General features: G+C 41.5%; 1 protein-coding gene across 1 annotated transcript in view; it reads right to left on the reverse strand.

Moving 5' to 3' along the window:
• Positions 1-21,537, reverse strand: part of LOC117271891 (alpha-amylase) — a 31,229-nt gene extending 9,692 nt beyond the window's left edge. The window contains exon 1 of the mRNA XM_078173089.1: positions 21,234-21,537. The gene's annotated coding sequence lies outside the window, so the exon portion shown is untranslated. The remainder of the gene's footprint in view (positions 1-21,233) is intronic.
• Positions 21,538-23,910: the final 2,373 nt, after the last annotated feature.

Below are 23,910 nucleotides of genomic sequence, written 5' to 3' on the forward strand. Positions count from 1 at the left end.
TGCCTTTAAATATGCATAATGTTATGCCTTAATAAAATGTAAACAGGTGAGTTATACAAAAATTAACCCCTTTCAGTTATCATGAACAGGGAAATTAGTTATAAAGACCAAGAGTACCAGGGTGTGAACGTTTATTTCTGCTGTAATGTCGGCCATTTTAACATGAGGGTCTATGGGGATTGACTGGCTCAGCCAGCCTCAAGTGGCTGTTCAAAGAACTGCACTTCTGTGTTGGCTTCTTTCTTCAGCCCTGGAGGATGTCGCTTGATGGATACAGTGGACCTTTTAGCAAACAGTTGTATGTGTACATCCAGAAGTTTCAGAACAATATTATCATACATTTGTTTTCGGTCTTGACAAACTCCTGTGGGAAATACCTAACTTTTTAGCTGCTTAATGCTCCACTACATGTATGCTCACCAGGAAAAAAAAGCTGCCTATTGTGGCTCAAACAACACTACGAAAGCCACAAGACTGAACAATGACAGTTAAAGTTGCAGGCAGGACAGCTGATAAGCTGGAACTTTATAAAGTTTTGTTAAGTTGAGTGAAGCTAGGAGCCTGGTCTCACTCTGAAGTAAAGGAAGTTACTCGCAGGATCAGAAACTGACAAAAAAGGCGCCCTTTAGTGTAGGCTGACCAAACGTCCTCTTTTGCCCGGACATGTCCACTTTTCATGTCCCGTCCAGGGCGTCCGGGGTTTTTTTATAAACTGATGATAATGTCCGGTTTTCCGTGTGTTTGTGTGTGTGTGTTAGAGTGCGGCACGGGCAGCATATTTCTGTCCAAACCCGAACCGAGCATGACATTATTTAATGACCAAAGCACTGAGTTTGTGTCACACAGTGGTTACAGGCTACGCACCGTGGGTGCTCACCTGCGGAGAGGGAGACCTCCGTGTTTGAGACGGGAGCGGGAGGCGGGAGGTCCGACGCTTCCAGCGAGAGGAGAGGGAGAAATAAAACAAAATAAGATAAAATAGGAAAAACCTGTCTCCCTCTTTTATTTTATTTTCAGCATTTAATCAAGGCGGAGGCGGGAGGCTGGAGGTCCGAGACTTCCAGAGAGGGGAGAGGTAACAAACAGCCAATGTGTGTCTGTGTGTGTTATGTTCAGGTGTTGTCATGTAAATAACAGTGCCCAAGCAATAAACAGGACAGACAATAGGATTTTATTTATTTTTACACTACATTTTCACTGAAAGCTGACCGAATCCGACCCGAGCCCGAATACAATTTATATAGCTATAACGGGTCGGGCCGGGTTTGGTCAAAAATGTAGCTGTACATTTCTGACCAAACCCGGCCCGACCCGTCAGGTACCGTTGGGCTCGGATCGCCACACTCTAGTGTGTGTATGTGTCCCCTATTGGGGCCTATCTGAATTTCTGTCTTTGAGAGATATTATTTTGTAATATAACTGAATTTTCTATCCATACATATAAATTTTAAATATATTAAAATGATAAGGCATCTTTGAGTAAACTGTGAGTATCATTTAAGTTTCTTTGGAAATCAAAATATGGTCACCCTACTTTAATGTCAGTCGGCCGATTGCCATTATAGTTTAACAGCACCCAGTGGCATCAGGGGTAAACTCGACAGGACAAGGACGAAAGTTAAGGTGACAAAAGTCCGACTGGGCTGGGCAGAAGGGATGTTGGATGGGTCCAATAAACAACGACTTTCACCCAAGAGAACGGTGTTTGTGTCCCGGCTCTTTTTTCCTTAACCTAACCTAACCTAACCAGTTGTTTTTGTTGTTCAAACCCAACTACTATTTGTTGTTGAAAGAAAAAAAAAAAAGTCAATTTGCGGTGTTGAACTGTACGAAAGCATATTGCATTCACTTGACAAATTTTTTCTGTTTTTCTGAGTAATTTTTTCCCTGTTTTTCGTGTTAATTTTTTTCTGTTTTTCGTGGTATTTTGTTCCTGTTTTGTGTGTGTGTGTGTGTGTGTGTGTGTGTGTGGGGGGGGGGGGGTTCTGTTTTTTATGGTAATTTTTTTCTGTTTTTTGTGGTAATTTTTTTCTGGTTGTCGTGGTAATTCAGTTTCAACTACGGGATCAATAAGGGTAAGGCACATAATTAGTTACACACAGGGTATGATAATCTAGCTATGTTTTCGACTGCATCCTTCTAGTGTAGGCCTATCGCTCAGTGTAACAGGTTAGATTAGTAACAGGTTGTAACAACGTTACCTGACAACTGAAATCATGCCCATACATGTTTGTCAGCTACCATTGTTACAACCTGTTACTGTTAGGATGCAGTCAAAAACATAGCTAGACCATACCCTGTGTGTAACTAATTACGTGCCTTACCCTTATTGATCCCGTAGTTGAAATTGTCTAGGAGCAGGAGCATGGATGCAAAATACATCCATGAGCAGGAGTCACCATGGATGCAGGGGTCACTTGCAGGTGCCAGGTGGGAGCTTCTCGCGAGATTTTGAAGTATCTTGTCTCCTTGTTCAGGAAAAAAAATTACAGCGAAAAACAGAAAAAAATTACCACAAAAAACAGGGAGAAAATTACTCAGAAAAACAGAAAATATTACTCAGAAAAACAGAAAAAATTACCACGAAAAATATGGCTTTTTTTTATTTGTCAAGTGAATGCAATATGCTTCCATAGAACTGATACAGTGTGTTTATTTTGGAAGAGACTGTATGTAAATGGTAAATTTCCTGGGAAAATGGAAGTGTATTTTGAAAGAAGACAATGCATGTAACAAGCAGAAGTTGACACGGTGTCCCAGAACGTCAACAACCAACACACTCGGGACACGTGGGCGCGGAAAGTCCATGACCAGTATGTATCGGAGTGAGGATGTGTTGTGGCTAGAGATTCAGGTGATAATTCTCTGTAGGTTCTTCACCAGGCGCAGCCCTGTTCGCGTTGTTTTCACATTGTCATTTGACAAATTGTTATTATAAAACTATCAATTGTAGTACCTTCAAGGTTTCTTTTGGATTACTCACATGAAGTTTTCACCCTAATGACGAATCATGCTTTGTGAGGGGAGATGTCAGAGAGTTATGGCCCTGGCTTGCTCACATGTTCCCATGGGCCCCAAAAATTACAGTCAGACCAAAGTCCTTTCCTGTATGGACAACACAGGACATACCTCCGGAGGCGATGAAGGGTTTTGGGGACAAAGCTTTCTTTCACAGCTCGAGCTCTGAGACCAGGTGAGGGGAGAGAAACTGGTCATTTGATTCCCGCCCCCTGGTTCTGTCATGGGAAAGTGGAGGAGTCATAGTGGAGGGGGGAGGCTGGAGGGTTGACTGTAGACAAGGGGGAAGAGAAAGTGAGGAGGAATGAGAGAGAGAGATGAAAAGAAACGGGAAGGAATGGGGTCAGCAGGCTAAGAGAGAGAAGGAAGGAGGAAAGAATGAGGGGTGAGTGTGTGGTGTTAGCTGAAGACAAGTGAGGGAAAATAACAGGAGAGAGGGAGAGCACAAGATGGTGAAGGGGGGTGCTTCTGTAGTTCAGGGCAAATGAGGAAAAACACAGAGGGAGTGAGTGGAAAAAGAGAAGGGGGAGTTGAAACCATGAAGGAAAAAAAGGGAGTTGGTGGAAGGATAAGAAGCTGCATGTACCTCATCTTCTTACACCTCAGGTCGCTCATTCAGCCAGACAGCTCAAGTTTAAGAGCTGTTGGCGAACAGATAGCACATGGCATGCTGGATAAAAGCAATGACACAGTGTGCAGACCTAAAATAGAACTAGTGTAAATGATATTGCAGACACAGAGCAAGCAGGGTTGTATTTAGAGGTTATATGAGATTTTGAACATTAATACAGCAACCAAAAACTATTTTTTTGGTAAAGATATGGTGGAATAATGGTTTCCTGAGCTGGGAATGAAGTCACACGCCCCGTGTGTGTTGTAATCTGAGCTTCTCTGTTCTTTGTTTTGGTAGCCAAGCCAGCATGGCGTGCATGTGAGTCCTCAGGCTGTTCTAAAGCACTGTTATGTTTTTCTATGAAAAGTAACGTATCAAAATTTGTACATATCTCATGTTATCATGAGCCAGTGATTCGTGTATTACCCATGGATTTGGGGAGGCTGCAATCACGTGACCAATGCGCTGACAGGAGTAAAGACAGGTTGGGGTAGTGGATGGGTCACAAAACACAAGTTTTTCCTCCGGGACTGTCCGCAGGAGACCGAAATTTGGAACTGTGTGAACTTTGAGTGACGTTTGAGTCAAGGTATTTCGTCACCACACTTCTTTTCCTAAACCTAACATACGCAACTTTACATCAAATATGTATAGCATCATTTGTGGGGAGCTAATTTGTAGGATAGCATATGAACCGTTGTATGTAGGTTCATGTATGAGCATACACTGGAGTCGCTCCTGTCTTGTCATGTCCCATTCACTAGCTCATCACCATGGCGCTGCACAGTGCTCATACAGCAGTTACTACTGATAACGCGGCCTTGACCCACTGTGGCGGGACGCGTCATTGCAGAAGCATAAGGGCCGTTTCATAGTTGACACACGAAACCTGAGCAAGTGATGCAAGTGACGCGAGCAACGCACTTCCTTTCATAGTTAACACACTGAACGCAAGCAACGCGGGCGACACTTGAAATGTAATACATCGCTCACGCAATAGGGGGTAGCATAGTCATTGGTACATTCCAGCTAGTGCAGGGCACTAGAACTGTCATATAAATGGGCGTGTGCCCGTATGAGTTCGCCATATTTCATACCTGCTTCTTCTGTGAATAACGAAAAGTGGTTAAAGTACGTCGCTTGCATTATCACCCCCACTGGCAACGCATGGTATTACACGCATCACTGCATAGCGTATCAAAAAAATGGACAACACATTTTGAGAGGCAAGCACGCATCATGGCGGCAAATGCGTCTTGATGGGTCACTATGACCCAGTGCGTTCGCCTCTGCATGCCTTTGCGTTGACTATGAAACGGCACTGACACCCACCATCTGGATACTCCCAAGTTATCATTTGGTGTTTGCGGAGAGTTCCCTGAAAGGAACAGCTCCAATGAGAATAATATTCTTTCAAGGGCTTTTCTGTTGGCATTTGCAGAGCCAATAGGAACACTGAAGTGACCCAAGCCAGCCGGCAGTTGGTAAAGCTAATGTCACTTCTGTGCAACATACAAGTGAAATTATGGTTGTATTTCCATATGCTCAATTAAACCTTGCCTTCACTGTGCACCCATTTGTCCATGTTTTCTTAGTTTTTTTTTCTTCATTAAGGGCTGTTGTTTACATTTTGTGTCATTTGTTGTTTGCATAGCTAATGGGTTTTTAAAAATAGCTGTAGCCAGTGCTGCATTGGAATATGTGTCCGACCAATCACAGCACACTTGTGTCACTCAAGGTTCCACTTATGCTGGTAGAGTACCTATTCTAAAAAAGGAACTAAAAAAAATCCATCAGAACATATTCTAAGAGCTATGATTGCTCTTTGTTATTGTGGTGAAAACACAATAAAAGGAGGGTTTTAGGAGTATGTTCTGAGATCTATGAAAAACGTTCCTAGGGTCTGAAAACACCTATTATTATCTCTGTCAGCGCTGGTGCTTTCATTAGCATTGTTAGCACTGCTAGCTGCCGCCATTTTGGTTTAGCCACCTGCATGTTTGCTTGTGATGTTGGAGGTGAGAGCCGTGTGCAGGCAATCTCAGCCCAGACTCTGAATGTCATACTTAAACCAGGAGCTGCATCACTCACTGGTTCAGGGAAACCACTATATTGGATGAAGAGGTGTCAAATGAAAACTTTAAACACATTTATGGTCCAGTAACAGTCTGATTTAAAGCATTTGTCGCTTCACTGGGTACTGCAAAAAATTTACTGCCCCTAACTTCGCCTGTTTTTTTAATGATCCCAGTAATGCCATCAAGTGTACTAACAAGTGTGTCACCACATTCTTCCCTCCACTGTTTTATTTTATTTTAAGGTAATGAATCGCATTTTGGGAACTTTTTTTTAGGGTTTCTTAGCTAAACCAGGCATACCAGGGAGGAAAAAGTCCTATAAAGTGAAATCCACAAGCTCTTCCAAAGGAAAGTTTCAGCCCAATATCCTCCTTCTTTTTCTTTTTTCTTTTTTTTTTTTTTTTTTTGCCGTGATGATATGTTGTGCAGATGTTGGGAAAAGCTTTCCATCTCACTGCAAAGAATAACAGCAGCAGCGGAAGTCCCCCAGGAGAGGTTCACGCTCTGAAACTTGCTAATACACACACACACTCACACACTGACAAATAAGACACACACACACACACATTCGCAGACACAAACTCGAATACCTTTACATTTTTAGACAGATTCAGACACTTGCTCGGCCTCTCCTCGCACACACATACTCTCCATCCAGCCTGTGAAGACACTCACAGGTTCTTGTAGAGACACATGCTTCTAACTTGAGACATTAAAGAGACACATGTAGACAGTAATCCTGACCATATAAATTACAGTGTGTCCCAAATTACTCATGTCAGTAAGTCTTACGGTACCACTTTAAGCAGCAACAGACAGCGGGAGTCTGGAACAGTCTGGAGTTTTGCCATTAATTAATCCTTTTAATCTTAATGTTTTAAAATTAACTTATTATTTCTGTTATACTTAAAATCTAAGTTCCCATTGTCCAGTTGGGTCTGAGCATTAAAAAGAAATGATATGAGAGTGAGCAAAAATGTGAAATCTCACACTGGAGAGGCTGGAATCTACAAATGTTTGGAATTTCTGTCTGATTACTTACACCTGCAATAACAATTTTTTTTGTTTGTTTGTTTTATCAATTGAGGGCAGTGGAAACAGGCTGCTGTTAGTGTAAGGGACAATCATTTTTCCAGGGAACAAGCCAGATCAAGTTTGAGGAAGACTCCTGTGTATCCATAGAACCTATTTTCATCAGATGTTGATGCCAGAAATTAAGGGACCTCTAAAAATTGTCATGCCATTTGTTTCTTCACCAAAACTGAAAGCATTATTTGCCCCCGTCCTGACAAACTATGCTGACATGGTTGGTACCAATGGATGCTTTAGGTTGTGTAGTGCAGGGGTAGACAACCTGTCTCTGGGGCCACATGTGGCTCTTAGCCCCTGTCCAGTGGCTCCCTGTGGCTTTGACGAAAAATGAAACAGAAATGAGTAATGGTTATTTCAACATTTAAAATGACCTAAAGTGACTCTCACATTCTCCATTTGTTAAAATTTGTAGCCTATACACTGAGTACAAAAATGATTTAACATTTCGTAAACTTAAAGGTGCGTCACATGTCTACAATCTGACAATTCTGATGAATCTCAATAGTGTTATCTAGTCTCGAGTTTCTGCAGATAGGTTTGCTGTGGATTCCAAATCAGAAAACGAAAAGTCTTGAAGGAAAATAGAGAATTTAATGGTGTGTGGACAGATTTTTTTTTAGCTTTTATTGACCTTGTACAAAGTACCAAATAATCACAAATAGCCCACTTTGGGGTAAAACATATTAACACATGCTCATTTGTTGATAGGCTAATTTAGACTGAAACAGCTGTGTTTCCTTCATTATCAGGCTCAAATGTGTTGTGCAGCTGGAGACAGATTTTTTTTTTCTTTTTGGCCAAAAACGGCTCTTCTGATATGAAAGGTTGCTGACCCCTGGCCTTGTGTCACAAGATACCACTATCAGGGGGCCCCTCCACTGCTACCATGTGTAAGAAAGTCCACATATAGAGAGGGTGGTGGACGGGTCAAACACAGGACCTTCACCCAGGAGATCAGGGATGGGAGTCCAGTTTGAAACTAAAATTTATGCCCAACCCTAACAAACCATCTATTTCTAAACCTAACCATGACGTTTTGGCTGCCTGAACCTACTGGTAACTTCCATTAAATGGGCTGATAATGACCTCCTGAACCTACCATTAGGTGAATCAGGTCCCTACTAACCCTTGTCTATGAGGCTTATAACCACAGATAACACCCATTTAATAGGCTGATAACATCCATTTGGGTTAGTTTGCATACTGTCTAACTGTCAGATATGGCCAAACCTGGTTCAAGACTTAAAAAGAGACACTTAGATGAAACATCTATCCACAAAAGCTCAATCTATCCCAAAGACTAATACTATGCAATACATGCCTTCAAGTGAATTTTAACATAACTTAATAGAAGGAATGCCATTATGCTGCTGGTGACTGGAAAGTTCACCATAAAATTACAGATGGAGTCAATTTTATGATCCTCTTTCACAGTAGTCAGCGGGAAATGAGAGCTTTGCTTTCATGGTCAGAAGCTGAGCAACAGTTTTGCTGTGAGGAAAAATTCCCGAGCTCCCCTGTACTGACTGCTCCTGAAATGTTTGTAGTTTCTCCTCCTTAGACATTTGTTACCTTTTATACTACAATAACAAAGAATTGAAGGGTGCAGAATTTCAGCTGTACGGTCTTTAGGGAGCGCTTCCTGTGATTTCCTTCAACAAGTATTTCATGATATTTCTGAGAAATGCAATCACTCGGCAATAAGTTGTGGTGAAACTAGGTTATTGATTTTAACTGTCTATACAATATTTAAAGTAGAAAGCTCCAAATGAATTCCATATGAATAGGAGCTTGAGATAAATCATGTTTGCAAAAAAAATCTGTGAATCTTGAGAGTAACAGTAATCCCTTTGACTCTCTCCCACACCTGACTGTCAGCCTTTTCCATGATATCACTGCTGGCTTTGAGATATAGAGAGTTTCCTTTGTTTCGTAGGGTTCTGCTCCTCCAGAGTGAGAGGGGAGAAAGATGAGAGGAGGCTCAGTGTGCAGTGTGTGTGTGTGTGTGTGTGTGTGTGTATGTGTGTGTGTGTGAGGGGGGTTAGAGCAGGCAGGCATCTTTCAAATAACACAATATCACCCATGCTTTTATCAAACACGTGCTGCAGTCCTGCCTCAACTCACTGGCCACATCCGCCCAAACATGTCCCTCCAATATCACCTCAGTCTCACTCTGCCGGTTATCTCTAGTTTGTCTTAGATTGGACATTTCAACAGACACCAGGGTTCACTAAACATGAAGTGAGTCTGAGGGACCACTGCTGTCAGAGTATCAAATATTTTGGTGAATGGAAATATAAGGGATTTAACTGGCAGCCCGAAACGCTCACCAGATGATGAACATCCTCGCTAAACTGCAGCAATGTGCGGGGCAGATGTTTGTCTGTGGCACAGGAGGTAGCATTACAGCACTGAAATCATCTCTTTAAACACTCCTATCCTCTCCCCTCAAGAAAAAATAGCAACAAGTCTTTAAAGGCGAAGACGCAGTGCTGTAGGTCTCAGGCGTATACTTAAAGAGGAATAATCACAGGTTTGTATAGTTGGCACAGAGAGGGGAGAGGTTGGCTGTAAATCTCGACCTGATCTCACACTAATGAGCTTTTGTATAACGGCGCAGGGTGCACATAGTTTGTTTTATGCTGACTTTATTTGTTTTCAGTCGTAAACTGCGGAGCCCAAGATGTGCCAGATCTGTCCAAGTTCCTGTCTTCAGCTGGCTGCTTCTTTGTACTGGCTGCCATTACAGTAGCCAAGAACTGCCTCTGTGAGAGGCACTGGCACAGACCCACACACACATACAGTACATATGTGGTGGACTGGGAGAAAGTGGGTCAGCAGATAAAGCTCATCTCACCTTCATGATTTTTGACAGAATTACAGTCAGTCTTGACCCACCATGCTGTAATACACACATTTATGGGATTGTAAGGAAATAAATTTAAGTTCATTACATGTTTTAATTTGTAGGTTTTATCATTTAAAATCAGGCTTAGCCAATACATTTAAAGTCCATTCAAAAATGTCATTTGTCCCCTTAAACGCAAACTATACTACTTTCTATCTGTGCAAGGTTTGTCACTAAACAGGTGCTTTCACATTTCTCTGCTGAAGGAGGACATATCTGTGCATTTCTCTACAATGCAAAATTCAAATGTACTCCTGGCAAGCTAGATTTGGTATGTCATTAATATGAAAGCCAATCGCTGTCTAATACAGGAAACACATATCTAAAGGGGAGCAGACTTTGACACAACACTGACACCTGAAGACACCTGAAACCTCCAGCGCAGAGTAAACTTGTCAGTACATAGAGCAGAGTTTGCATTAGCATGATGAAAGTTTTGACAGCAAATATGGCAGAGTATGCTGTTTTTTGATGTAAACCAGACATTGAAGCTTCCTTCCACTATTGACTAAAACCTCCATCATATTATTGTATGTTTTACAACCATCAAAGGTCCAGCGTGTAGGATTTATTGGATATATTGGCTGAAATGTAATATAATACTTGTAACATAGTGTATAATCAACTTAAACTAAGAATCAATGTGTTTTCATTACCTTAGAATAAGCTGCTTTTATCTACATATGTAGCGAGTCTTCTTCCATGCAGTTTGCCATTTCTATGGCTTAGCTAGACGTATCTCCACAGCGCTGTGTCAGTGCTAGAGCAGGGAGAATAAGCAGCCCAATGGCAGGCTTGTAGCCGCAGTCTATATCCGATGAATCATACTTTTTCTACAGTAGCTCAGAATGAACAAATCAAACACTAGCTCCAGAAAGGGACATTCGCGTGTTCATGTTGGCCACCATGGTTCTCCTTTTACACTTGGTACATGTGAAACGTTTCAGTTGTTTGCAATATGCAGCCTCACCACTAGATGGCAATAATGCTACACACTAGACCTTTAACATTGTGTATGCCACTGCCGCTTACAGTAGCCTACAAGATAACAAGCTAACAAACAACAAAAACAAATAAAAGATGCGTACTGCATTAACCATTCTGATACATCTGCTAGTTGCCCATTTTGATGCACAACAGAGTCTGAGGGTGCTTTCAGACCTAGAGTTCACTTGCTTCAGTCAGATTCAGGGACTAATTTTGACATAAAGTTACATAATTGCCTAAAGTTGGTTCGCGTTCTCACGGCAGCATTTACAAGCGGACCAGATCGAATGCTTGCTGCTCTCAATTAGTCAGAATTTCCATGTGGGAAAAATCCAGGAAGTAAACAAAACACTGAAGAAGAGTACACTTGCAAGATAAATGGGGCACTTTCTAATGTCACAATGGAGGGACAACTACGCAGGTTGATTTTAGCGCTGGTCGTTGTGTACTATACTGCTGTCATTGTTCATTTTAGGCAAACCATACAGTTTGAAAACGAGGTGCAACTCAGACTAGAAAACAATGTTTTGATGCATTGGATGTGCTGAATGTGCATATTAAGGCAGTACAGGAGGAGGAGCACATTAATAATCCTCCAGGACTGTAACATGCTCATGTTTAACCCAAACAATGTGTAATGCGACTGCAGTTGGTTCTGATTAAGGTCGGAATACGTTCTCACCACAAACAAACCGCACCAGAGTTCGTTTGTAACCGAACCGAGACCACCTCTTCAAGAAGGTCTTAGTCCGGTTGTTTTGGTGCGTGCTGTGTTCACATCTGGCCAAATGAACTACACTTAGGGGCCAAATGAACTTGAGTTCGATTGAACTGAACCAAACAGGGCAGGTGTGAAAGCACCCTGAATCTTGGTCTCACTGCTGCTCAAACATGTCTGGCTGAATGTTTCATCTAATGCTAACACTAGCCATCTTGATGCACACTGCTCTTTCACTGGTCAACCTAGCGTGAGCAGCTCTAGAGAAAGCGGAAAGCAAAACCTTCCGCAAGCTGCTGTGGTGGGTGTGGCGGAGTCTAAGTACACACGTTAAAATGTGTCTGGGGGGGGGGGGGGACTTTAAGTGACAGAAAGTTGCTGTATATTTGATTATTGTACCTCTTAAACCCCTTTCAGCCTATGTCTAAGTCACAAATACTGAGCGCTAAACTCCACACATAGGCTATATATTACCAACTCATATGCGTCTTCACACAGAACACAACGGGAAGTTTTCAAAGTGTAGATACTTGTAACTCCTAATTGATGGCCTGTGAGGGGGATATTGTCAGCTATTAATCTTTCATGCATTGCACCTCCTTCAGTCATGTGTGCTCCAAACACATGGTGAATTAATTAAGAAACAATGGCCTCTTTCTCAGAGAGACAGAGACGGAGAGAGAAAGAAGGGGGAAGAGAAAGAGAAGAGGGAGAGACAAGGGGGTGGAGTAATAAGGCACATCCCTTTTCCAAATTGTAAGACATTTAACCTAGTTTTTCATGAGGAAAAACGTGTGCCTGAAAGTGAGGCGCACAGATACTGTGTGTAAACTGCTGACACGTTAAAAGAAAGGAAAAGAGGAAAAATAAGCATCACTTTGTGTAGCTGATATATTCTGCTTTCGTCTACAGCCCCTTAAATTGATCTTGTGACCCCTTGTGTGGGTCCCACCCCTTGAGTTGGGAGCCACTGCTGATGCCAATCACTGCAAGTATTTCTCCTCGCACTGTTTGACCAGCACCAACATACTGTCATGAAGTAATATTCATATCTGATAATTGTGAGTCTCACTGTGTCTTGCTTGTATTTTCTTCAACCTTTCTCTGCCGTTTCTCTTGTCTTAGCGCACCTTTTATTTCTCTTATTTTCTACATGGATTTCTATATTTCTATTTTACACTGACAAAGACACACCACCACCGTGAAGTTGGCCAGAGCACCATTTGGGTATGAGAATGGATGTAGACATAGAGGCCCTGTAGAATATCCAGGAAGTTAATTTTGGAGGACTTCCATGAGGCATTCTGGAAAAATCCACTTCCAGCCAAATTAAATTAAAACCTCCAGAGTTGTGAGAGTTTGCAGCTGAATGAGATTCACCCCGTCCAATCTGTCCCATGGTGTCTATTTTCTGTCTGTTATCTGCTCATCCCAAAACACTCTGCAGTTGGAGGGAATCGTCACACACCATCAACACGATGCTGAGGGAGTGTGAGTGTAGTTTTAGGTTTCCAACACTAGGGGTCTCTCTAGGGACTTGCTGAATGAGAGCCAAATTGCTCTGCAAACAAACCTGACAATTAGAAAACTCCACTGGTTCCAAATTAAGCTCACCTCGTCAAGCTGGGGGGAGGGCAAGTAAGTACTTATGTGCCCAGTGACTCCACCAGTGCAGCCTGGAAGTGGGCAGCAAGTTTATTGACTTAAAAGCTTTACAGAGGAGAGAGCTTTTGCCAGAGATACCTTTTCCCCTTTCTCTCATGTATTTTCAATTTCAGTTTCAATTTCAGTTTGCTTTGCTGGCATGAAATCTGTAATGTGTTATCATTAAGGCATTCAGTATACCATGGGAAAAGAAAAAAAAAAAAAAAAAAACACAACAAAGGGGGTTCCAGTACCATTTCTCTATCAAGTCAAATCAACTTTTACACTTACTCTACAGTAAGTCAGCAAATCTTTTGATTAATGAGTTTTATCATTTGAGTGTTTTGTTTTGTGTACACACAGTCCTCCAGTGGTGGAAGGTGATTAATTATGTTACTGTATTAAGTACAACTTTGACGTACTTCCACGTTGTGCTGCTCTACTACTTGCAGGGGTGTAAATATAGACAGGCATCGTGGTTGCAGTGGGGCCCATGGGGTTGAGGAGCATGACTGAGACATGGAAATATGCCCATGTTCAAAGAAGAACTCACATTAAATCAAAACTGGTGTGATTTTCTATACATGTCCTCAAAAAGGCATCTCCATCATGGTTTTTGCTTTTGTAAAATAGTATCAATCTGTAACAAATTATATGGTTAATCTACATAAACTATAAAATCTACAGTTGAACTATTAAAAAAATTATTTAGTTAAACTAACCTGGCAGCATGGTGGTGCAGAGGGTTCCTGTTTCAAACCCGGCATGGGGGATTCGAACCCCGGGTTGGTGTTTGCATGTTCTCCCCGTGTGAGTGTAGGTTTTCTCCAGGTATTCCAGCTTCCTCCCACAGTCCAAAGACATGCAGTTTAATTGGTGACTCTAAATTACCCATAGGTGTGAATGTGAGTGTGAATGGTTGTCTGTCTCTATGTGTCAGACCTGTGATAGTCTAGTGACCTGTCCAGGGTGTACCCTGCCTCTCGCCCAATGTCAGCTAGGCTAGACTCCAGTCCCTCTGCGACCCCTAACAGGATAAGTAGTTGGGGAAAATGAATGAATTAATGGGTTAAACTAAGAGTTTTCTATTTTCTTTTGTAGTTTTTGTCATATATAGATATGTAATGATAATAGCTGGGTAATATGTATGTTGATGTTGTCCAAAATGAAGTCTTAAATTATGTAACGAGACGATACCAATTACAGACTGGCAAGCTGGGCAGATCTGCAAGCTGATATAACATAAAAGCGGCAGTAAGGCAGACTGTTGCTGAAATATATATACGCCTAAAACTCACTGTGTGTGTGTGTGTGTGTGTGTGTGTGTGCTTCATAACTAGTAACTAGGGCACACTGTGGCCCGTCATAACAGTGTGCACTGGGGCCCATTGTAACTACCTTATGCCACTGACTACGTGTCAGGGGGAATCATTGTATGTTTACAGGTTAAAACATCAGATTAGTCTTATAAATAAGATGTATGGCTTTACAAACAACTGCCGGGCCATGGTCTTTTTTATTAGTCAATCATTAATTTAGAAATTCAATTGTATTTAATGTCTATTTTGTCCCTCTGTTTGAAAGCCTTTGCCATTCTGCTGATATATGTCTGGGGGGAGAAAGAGCCCCTTCTTTTAAATTTAAGTTTGTATTTATTGTCCAATACTGTAAGGCTAAGAGTCAACAACCATGGTAGTGACTCTCTGAAGCTATGAGCTAAATGCACACATAGTTAAAGTTTGATCTGATGATGGTGCTCGATGGAAAGTCAGTGGATCACCAAAGGTATTAGAAATCACTTTGAGTGGGTGTCTGAGCCAATTTTCCGCACAGTTTGATACATTCAGCTTCATACTTGCGTTCGGCCATGTCGTCAAGCTATAGTTTGCTGTCTCTCTCAAGTAGCTGTCTGTTAGTCTCTCACTCTACAGCAGGAAATGGCACTTCAAAATAAAAGCTCTGTCCCGGAAACTTGGTGTACCTCAAAATGAAGTGTGTTTTCAACAAACATGACACATTTGCAGGTCATTTGTGGTCGATTCAGAATGGACCCAAAACCCACCAGTTGGGATTAATTAGCCGATAACCCAACACGGCTCAATATATCTCTGATAGTAACATTTTGAATTCAAGTCTTCATTCATTTATTCATTCATTATCCATAACCGCTTATCCTTTTCAGGGTCATGGGGACACTGGAGCCTATCCTAGCTGACACTGGGCCAGAGGTAGGAACAGGATGCCAGACCATCACAGGGTTGATAACCATTTATGAGTCTGCAAGTCATTGGATTGTGGGAGGCCGAAGTACCCCGAGAAAACCCAAGGTGACACAGGGAGAACATGTAAACTTGACACAGAAGGGCCCTCTTGCTGTGAGGCGACAGTGCTAATCACTGCACTACTGTGCTGCTCTGAATTCACGACTTACTCAAGTGAAAGATCTGAATATTTCTCCGCATGCAGTCCTCGTGGCAAACTATACGATGCTGGCAGTGTTATAGCCTCCTCAACACTACAATGGGTCGAGCCAAAACACAAAAGAACTTTATTGAAACATTTATATGAGCTAAGACATTGCCCAGTATTTACATTCAAGGCTGTTTACAGGGTTGTTTGTGCTAAATTCTACAGACTGTATATCGCAAATCAGATTTCTAATTATCATAACTTCCGTGCTGTCTGAAGTGCTGAATGGGGCAATAAAAGCGGCCCGTCAGTCAGTTGTATTTCCTTCTTTATTGAGTGTGATCGGGATTCAGCCAAACGTCTGGAGCCAAACCTAAGCCCAGACCGTTATTAAGTGTGTGTAGCACACACTGGAGCTTGTCTGACAAAACCACCCAGTATTGGTAAATGTGGGCAACAGTGGTTTAGCTGCACCAAAGGCACTGATGTGACATCATGTCTTCAATTACACAGAGATGATTGCAGGCTGACGGGGCCACTTGTCACATTTGTCAAAGGAGTATGAGCTTTCTATGAAACCCTGGAATTCTTTTCCTTCCTGAAAAACAGATCACATGAATGGCTTCTCCAGGATCAATTCTGTCTGCATATAAAGTAGACGATTCCTTCACACATATATCACTTGTGTCTCTTTTGTTGGACCTTTTTCTTTTTCCTCTCAATCTTTAGGAAAACCTTCAATCTCACATCTTATTTTAGCTCTCTCTCTTCACTGAACTGCTGCAACTTTTCTAGGAGACTGAACAATGTGCCCACATTTCTCACCCACTTACACCTAAACAGGAACTTTCAAAGTATAGCCTTTAACTTTCTGCGTGTGTATATGTGTGTGTATATCTCCATTCATGTGTGTAGCCGTGCATGGGTGTGCGTGTGCTTCACAGTTTATGCATATATGTGATTTTCTACGTTATATTTGTTCCAAGGTATCAATTTGGTGAGCAGGGCTCGACTTGGTGGCCAGTAATAAACTTCTATTCCAGGGCTGCCTGTGCAGAGGCCTTCACCACAGGCAACTATGTGGCTGTCCACCCGTGCCGCCACAAGCAGAGCCATACATTTGAGACTGGTATGAGTCACTGCCCGTTTACTACAGCTCTCACACACGAGGCCACAAAGTGGTGTGACAGTGGAGCTGTCAGGCTTCAAATTAGCTTTGGGTTCCATGAGAAATCATTTTAGGAGTCAGATTTTTTTTAACCTTAAATTAATATCATGGGATTAATTGAGGACAACTAGTGTACACCCTGTGGTGGCAATGTCAGATGTCTGAATCGGGTCAGTTTATTTGGCCTGATACTTGGTGTCATTCATCCCGAGTTTCAGCCGAGTCGGACAACCAGATGCAGCCCGACTTATTTCTTACAGTGTGCCGAGTCCGGGCCAATGCCGTGCCAGGTCATTGTTGATAACAGCCCAGTGGTGGCATTGTCGGCAGCTGGAACTGGGCCAGTTTATTTGACCCACTTCTGGGGCATTATTCATCCCGTGTCTCAGCTGACTCAGGCAACCAGATGCGGCCTGACTTATATCCTCTGGCATGCTGAAATCAGAACAAAGCTGGGCCAGGTCACAGTTTGGTTTTCAAATGCTATCTTACACTGGGCCTCAAATGGATACAATCTTATTGATTATACTTAGGAACTTTGTTAAAAAAATGTTTTTATAGTTTCAGCTACTGAAACTATAAATATAAACACCTTTGATTAATATGTAGACTGTACAGTAGGGCTGCAACTATTAGTCGACAAATCGATGACTAATCGACTATCAAAATAATCGGTGACTATTTTAGTAGTCGACTAATCGGTTTGAGTCATTTTTCATAGAAAAGTACTATAAAAGTGCCCCAAAATACTCTTATTGCAGCTTCTTACGTTCAAATATTGGCAGCTTTACACACTCTCCCATGACAGTGAACTAAAACCCTTTGGCATGAGCACGAAACAAGACATTGGATGACATAATTTTGGGGTTTGGGAGCGACAGACTGACATTTTTCAACATTTTAACACATTTTTCGATAAAATTATTAGTCGACTAATCAAAGAAATAATCGACAGATTAGTCGACAATGAAAATAATCATTAGTTGTAGCCCTACTGTACAGTTGACTGAAAAAAAAAGTTAGTTAGTTAGTTACTGCTCTTTGGCTTCATTCAGCAGTTGACTTAAAGATAAACCATTTACAGTAGTAATAACATGAAAGTATTTTATGATTATGATATCAGCGCATTTTGAAGTATTAAAAAATTGGTAGCTTTATGTCTGTATAATCTGCAAGTGAGAACTCTTAGTGGGATACCCACATCTTAAAGGATAATACTGGCGATATTCTATATTTACTGTTATTGTCAACACATCAAATGACGAGACCAGACCCAAAGCCTGATATAGCTTATTCTTGTGTGTCATGAAGCTCCATTGTTGTCCAAAATATATTAAACACACATCAATGAGCCACACTGTTGGACTGGGTGACATGTTCATTCATTATGATGAACGTGGGCACTGTCGTTTATTTTGAGTCCATGCCCACATACACCATCCTGCTCCTTTAAATACTCAGTAGTGCACCAAATGTAAATTAATCCTACGCTGAAAACAGTCCTCACCAAATGCAGTGTCTTTTAGGAAATTGCCTCCATTAAAGAAAAGGATGCAACTATATTTGTGACCTGTTTTTCATGATTCAGTAATGACCAGAGGGCTTGGGGCTGCAGGGCAGAGAAGTCAAAGAGAAACTGACTAGCACATTTTTGGTTTTGTTGACAATAAATATAAAAACTATTAAATATTACCATTCTTTAATAACCCTCAAATGTATCTATATCCGCTCTGATGATGAACTACAGTGCTGTTGTTGTGTTTCCGGTATGTCCCGCGCTCTGCATACTCTTCACAAAAAGTGCCATCAAAATATCTCTCCATAATGCGCAAACCAAACACATTATTGTATATCTCTTTCCCCCACAAACAGGGTCATCAATCACAATTCTTAGATCAGAACAGTCCTAAAGTCCTTCTGGATTCATTCCCAGCATTTTTGTAAAGACCTGTATAGCTGACAGGAAAAATGAAATATATAGGAAAAAATGCTACCTGATTCATGGTGAAAGCAAAGCTGTCTTTGGAAACAATGACACTCCTATTGGGAGGAATGATTCTGCATGCGGGAATGTGTTCTCACTCTGTTTAAATGATTCCAGACATGCTGCTCTCCCTATCGGCTTTACGCTGATGCACACACGGGCAGAGAGCATGCACGGATATACACACAAAAATGCACACGCATGCATATGCGCTCCCAGCCTCTGCACCTTCCACACGTACACATGCAATCACACACTTAGCACTTGAATATCTCTCCACTGATCTGCAGCACCCATGAGGTTTTGCTGCAGCATCACTTGTCAGTGACTTGTTATGGCATTATGCATGTGAGACCAAAAGACAGCCATTACTGCGAATGTAAACCCAGCTGCTCTGCCACCTCTGTCTGAGTTCTACTCAAAGACGTGTAAGGACCTCCACTGGAAAAGGCAATAGATCAACGTCACTCAAAAATGTTCATAATGGTCTTTTATGTTATTGCAGGTCCACCCAGCAGCTTCCTTTCCTTACAGCCAGGATTTGGCATTCCTTGACAACCAGATGTTGGACCTAGAAAAAAGACTTTTGGGTGGTGCCAACCTCTCTTATTAAGAGCAGAGCTTGAGGAGTTATATACAGCTGAGATGGGTTGAAGTAAAGTTATGAATACATTTATTAAAAGCGGCTAAAATCAACACTTTAAGAGAATTGTCCCACAGCTCTGCAGTTCCCCTTAGCTCTACAGAGCACTTCTAAATCTTTCAGCTTACAGTGTTTGTTCACTCTCGTCAGCTTTGTTTTTAACCTGTTTAACAGCTGTTGTCAGAAAAAAAAGCTCTGTTAAACCAACTTTACACTATCTGCCCAGCACCAAAGGGTGGGCTGCATACACAGACAAAGTCAGTGTCCAGCTGGTGATTAAAGTGTGCTATGTAGTAGCTAATAAGGTGCCTTCCAAATCACTTTCAGTAGGTACAGCAGCTGCCCTTATATAGTATATTGCGCACAATCAGGACATACTGCTTTCTCATAACATTATCCTGAACTTTGACCCTCTTGCTTTGACATCTGCTTCCTTTGCAATGTCTGTAGTTAAACTTTAAGTTATAACTGCACAAATTGTAGATTCAAACATATATCTGTGATGGTAAAATTACATCTGCATTACACTGTTATTTTTATAGTTATGTCCTGTTGCTGTTTGTAATATTTACAATTATTTTGTTCACTTAAACAATTAATATTCTTTAATTACTATTTGACTGGTCATCAGTCAGTTGGATGCACTGTCATCCGTCAATCAACTGTCAAACAGCTGTCAGTGAGTTGTCAAGATATCATGTGTTTGCGGCTTGGTCAATGTGACGTATCTTCAGCTGTGCAGAGGACTGTGGGTCAGAATAGCCCCCCAAAAAAATAATAATAATTTTTTGCTGGCTTGCATACTGCAAAATCTGACTGGATGTGGCAGAACATCCTGGTATTGTTGGCATACTGCATTTGTCATACTGTGTATCCCATACTATAATACTAAAGTATGCCAGAAAAAGATTTAGTATGTCCCAGTACATTGTAAGTGAAATGCAGTATGCAAAAAATAGCAAGATGTTCTACTACACCCGGTCTGATTTCGCGCTATGCAAGCCAGCATGCTTTTCTGGCCATTCTGACCCACAATGCTATGCGCAGCAGACCATACCTCACATTGACTGATGACAGCTGATTGACAGCTGTCAGACGTCACAATGACGGCACATTCAAGTAACTGGTGACCAGTCAAATAGTAATAATAGAAATACTGATTGTTTAAGTGAACAATAATCATAAATATCACCAACAACAATAAGGCATAACTAGACCTATAAAAATAACAATGACAGAGAACCAGAGTAATTTCATTGTTGCAAATGTAATATGTTAGAATTTACAATCTGTGCAGTTATAACTTTAAAATTAAACTACATACATGGCAGTGTAACAAATTTGATCTCCATCTCTTGCCAACTCTGTAAGTGGTGTTTGTTGTATCTCCAAGCCAAATCAAGGGGGTCAAACTTCAGGGTATAATGTTATGAGACAGTAGTATGTCCCAATTGTGTGCATACTGCATGCAACAGTGTACTTTTTTAAGATCAGCTGCAGTACCTACTACAAGTAAAAAGAAAAGGAAAGCTATTTGGAACACACCCTAAATCTTATCCTGGCCTACTTCACAGTATGGTAGTGTGGGTAATGGAACGCTCCCTATGTGTTGAGCATAGGTTTTCACTGCGCTCCTCCTCCACAGGGGACGCGGGGAAGTTGAAGGGGCCCCACGAAGAAGAAACACCTACGTGAGTTTAAAAGGACAGGTAAATATCGTCCTACACAAACAACGTAAAGTTAGGCACACTATTGTAGTGTATCCCGCACATTTGGCCCCGCTTATCAACACGGTAAGCAGCTGGAGCAGCGCCACCGGATGTGACACACAGCTAATGGAGGCAATTAAGGTACAACTTTAAAAACGTAGATCGCCATTGCTGCAATTTGCGTCAAAGTAGCACACATTCTCGGACACCCAGTGAAATGTGAACACACAGACATGACACACATATTCTCAGTGTGACTTACGTTTCCCGGGATTACCACTATATTCGAATAAATCCAAGTAGAAATCAGAGAAAAAACGCTCCTTGTAAAATCAGAACTTGCCTGAAAATAACCACGTTTTTAAGTTTTCTTCAATATTTAAGTAAAACAGTGATAGCTGTCTCTACATCCATTGGTGCATTGCAAATATGAGCTGATATTATCTAATTCGGCATACTTTTAATAGTGCTAATTTGTCAAAATAAAGGCTAAAACACGGATCTTAAATTAAAGCTCACAGCTGACTGACTGGTAACATTATACATCCTGTTTACATCCCCCAAACACTCATAATAATGGGAATTGTAGTTTTAAAAGTGAGAGCATGATTATCCTTCAAATAAACAAATAATAATAATAATAATAATGATAATGATAGAAATTACAAAATCCATAAATATTATTTATAAATATAGAAAAAGGCCCAAAAGGAGAGTGAATATTGGACTTCAATCAATTTGCCAAAAACATGACTCAGCGTTAATGGTATGTTGGTCTTTGTCTGGGTGTGTGAAGAGGCAAATGTTTGCAAACAAGTATGAAATATCAACTCCAAAATTGATAATATGTCAGTGTTGTGTTCACTACTTGATTCAGTAATTGCATGTTCAAGTTAAACTGGTGGATCATACTTAGGTATAATATAAAAGTAATGTTGTTTCTATCAGCAACTGAATGTTCAATGTTCAGAGGAAAGGAAAAAAATGCTTTGAATAAATTAATGGAAAACTCATATGATCCCTCCACCCCCTGCTCTTCCACCCCAGTTCTGTGTTTAAGACTGATGGCTTTTGATTGGCTTGTTGCACAAGCCTGTGGAGGGACGCATAGGCACCGTGGAAACAACGCTCCATCCAGCTGGTGGTTACTGTAACCCAAACCACAATGTTGGAAATCACCCAATCTATACACTCTGGGAGGTGATGAACATGGAAAATAGTTAAGCTACTGCTGCTGCTACTGCTTTTACCTTTTCCACTGTAACTGTCAGTTTAAATCCTGGTAAAAAAATCAGGATGGAAGGAATATATATTAAAACCCCAGGCCGCAGAGATGACTCAATTCAATGCAGGCTATCTACCAGAATTACTCATCGACCAAATTTTATGGTACTTCACTCAAGCAAAGCATTGTTACAGTGCCATCAATGCAAGATATAGTCAGGGCCTCATTGCTAGTGGAACAAAATGGCCCATTCATATTCTCAGTGTTGGGGGTGATATGAGTGCAGTCTATAATCTACTTCATCTGTTTTTCCATATCTGCAGCCACAGTGGTGTCTTTGGTCTTCCATGGGAGCACACGCAAGCGTCATCAAGGAATTAAGCCAATGTGGTTTGTGTTTTAGCCACATTCTGCTGTGAGGTACGGTGACATTGTCTGTTGGCCGCAAATAACTGTCAGTGCAACAAATGAGAATCTTTTTTTGTCTTGTTTTCACAGCATTTTATCGTTGTCACCAGATAGCCTTTATTAGCCACATCCATGTATGACACACTGAAGACAAATAAGCAAAGATTAAATGAACACTAATCAACTGATTACAGCAACAGTGAGATTAGAGGAACAGCTCTGAGCCAGGATTGTAAACAGTGCAAGTATTATTTCAGCAATTTGATCCTTGATCTGCAACATTTTCCTCACACAGCTTGAGTTGGACAGCGCTTTGAGATGTGAGTAAGTAGAAAAACATGTAATCCAGGGTGTGTAATTTAGAGGCCAAGTTGGGATTTTAATTCTTAATACATCATTCCTTGACCGACATTTTTTCTATTTTATTTATTCATATTCAACATATTTTCAACATGAAGTAGAGCAGTGGTTGCCAACTGGTGGGTCACGGTCCAGAAGTGGGTCACAAGTTGATTCTGGATGGACCGCAAGTGACTCGCGAACATGTCAAGTTTGTAAAATACGCATTTTATTTTGAAGTACATTTCTGGTGCATAGCTTTTATTTTGCAGCGCCATTTCCTGCTGTAGAGTGAATGACTAATGGATCGCTACTTGACAGAGACGGCAAGCTAGCTTGATGACATGGCATCGCAAGTATGATGCTGAATATTATTAGACTGTAGCACTTTTTAGATAGGAATTGTGCAGATTTGCAGGAAAGCCCAATCAGTCTTCTTTCAGCATTGGCTGTATAAAAACAAAATCAGGGAGTGCGGCAAAATGCTGCCTACCTACTTTTGTTTATACAGAATGCACCTTTTTCGGGGCAATGGGGGGCATGAGCAAGTAACAAACGTGTAGCTCAGCGTGTGACGTAAACAGTGACGTGGGAGGGAAGCCGGGGTTTGTCAGTCCTTCGCCATTCCTCTTGTAAGTCGGCCTGTCCTTCACCGTCCCAGTCATCTGACGGTTAATGGCTTCTTCGTTTGCGAGGACAAGGAGGGCACGCAATTCCTTGTCTCCTCAGTTGCTCATCTTTACAGTATCTGTCAGGTTTGCGTTTCCCTCTTGCTACTAGCTGCTTGCCAATTCCTGCTATCAGCTGTTTCCTGGTTATCCACTGCCAGGGGTCACACGTGCGGCGTCATCAACAGCTCCTCCCACAAGTCTTCAACAGCCACCCCCCGTTGCGGAAGGCCGCCTCGGCCTTTTTAAACTTAAAGGGTTCCGCCAATATGTCTACCCTACGAGGCAGAAAATTGGGC

This window comes from Epinephelus lanceolatus, chromosome 12 (genome assembly GCF_041903045.1).
Source record: "Epinephelus lanceolatus isolate andai-2023 chromosome 12, ASM4190304v1, whole genome shotgun sequence".
In the NCBI taxonomy this organism is placed as follows: domain Eukaryota; kingdom Metazoa; phylum Chordata; class Actinopteri; order Perciformes; family Serranidae; genus Epinephelus; species Epinephelus lanceolatus.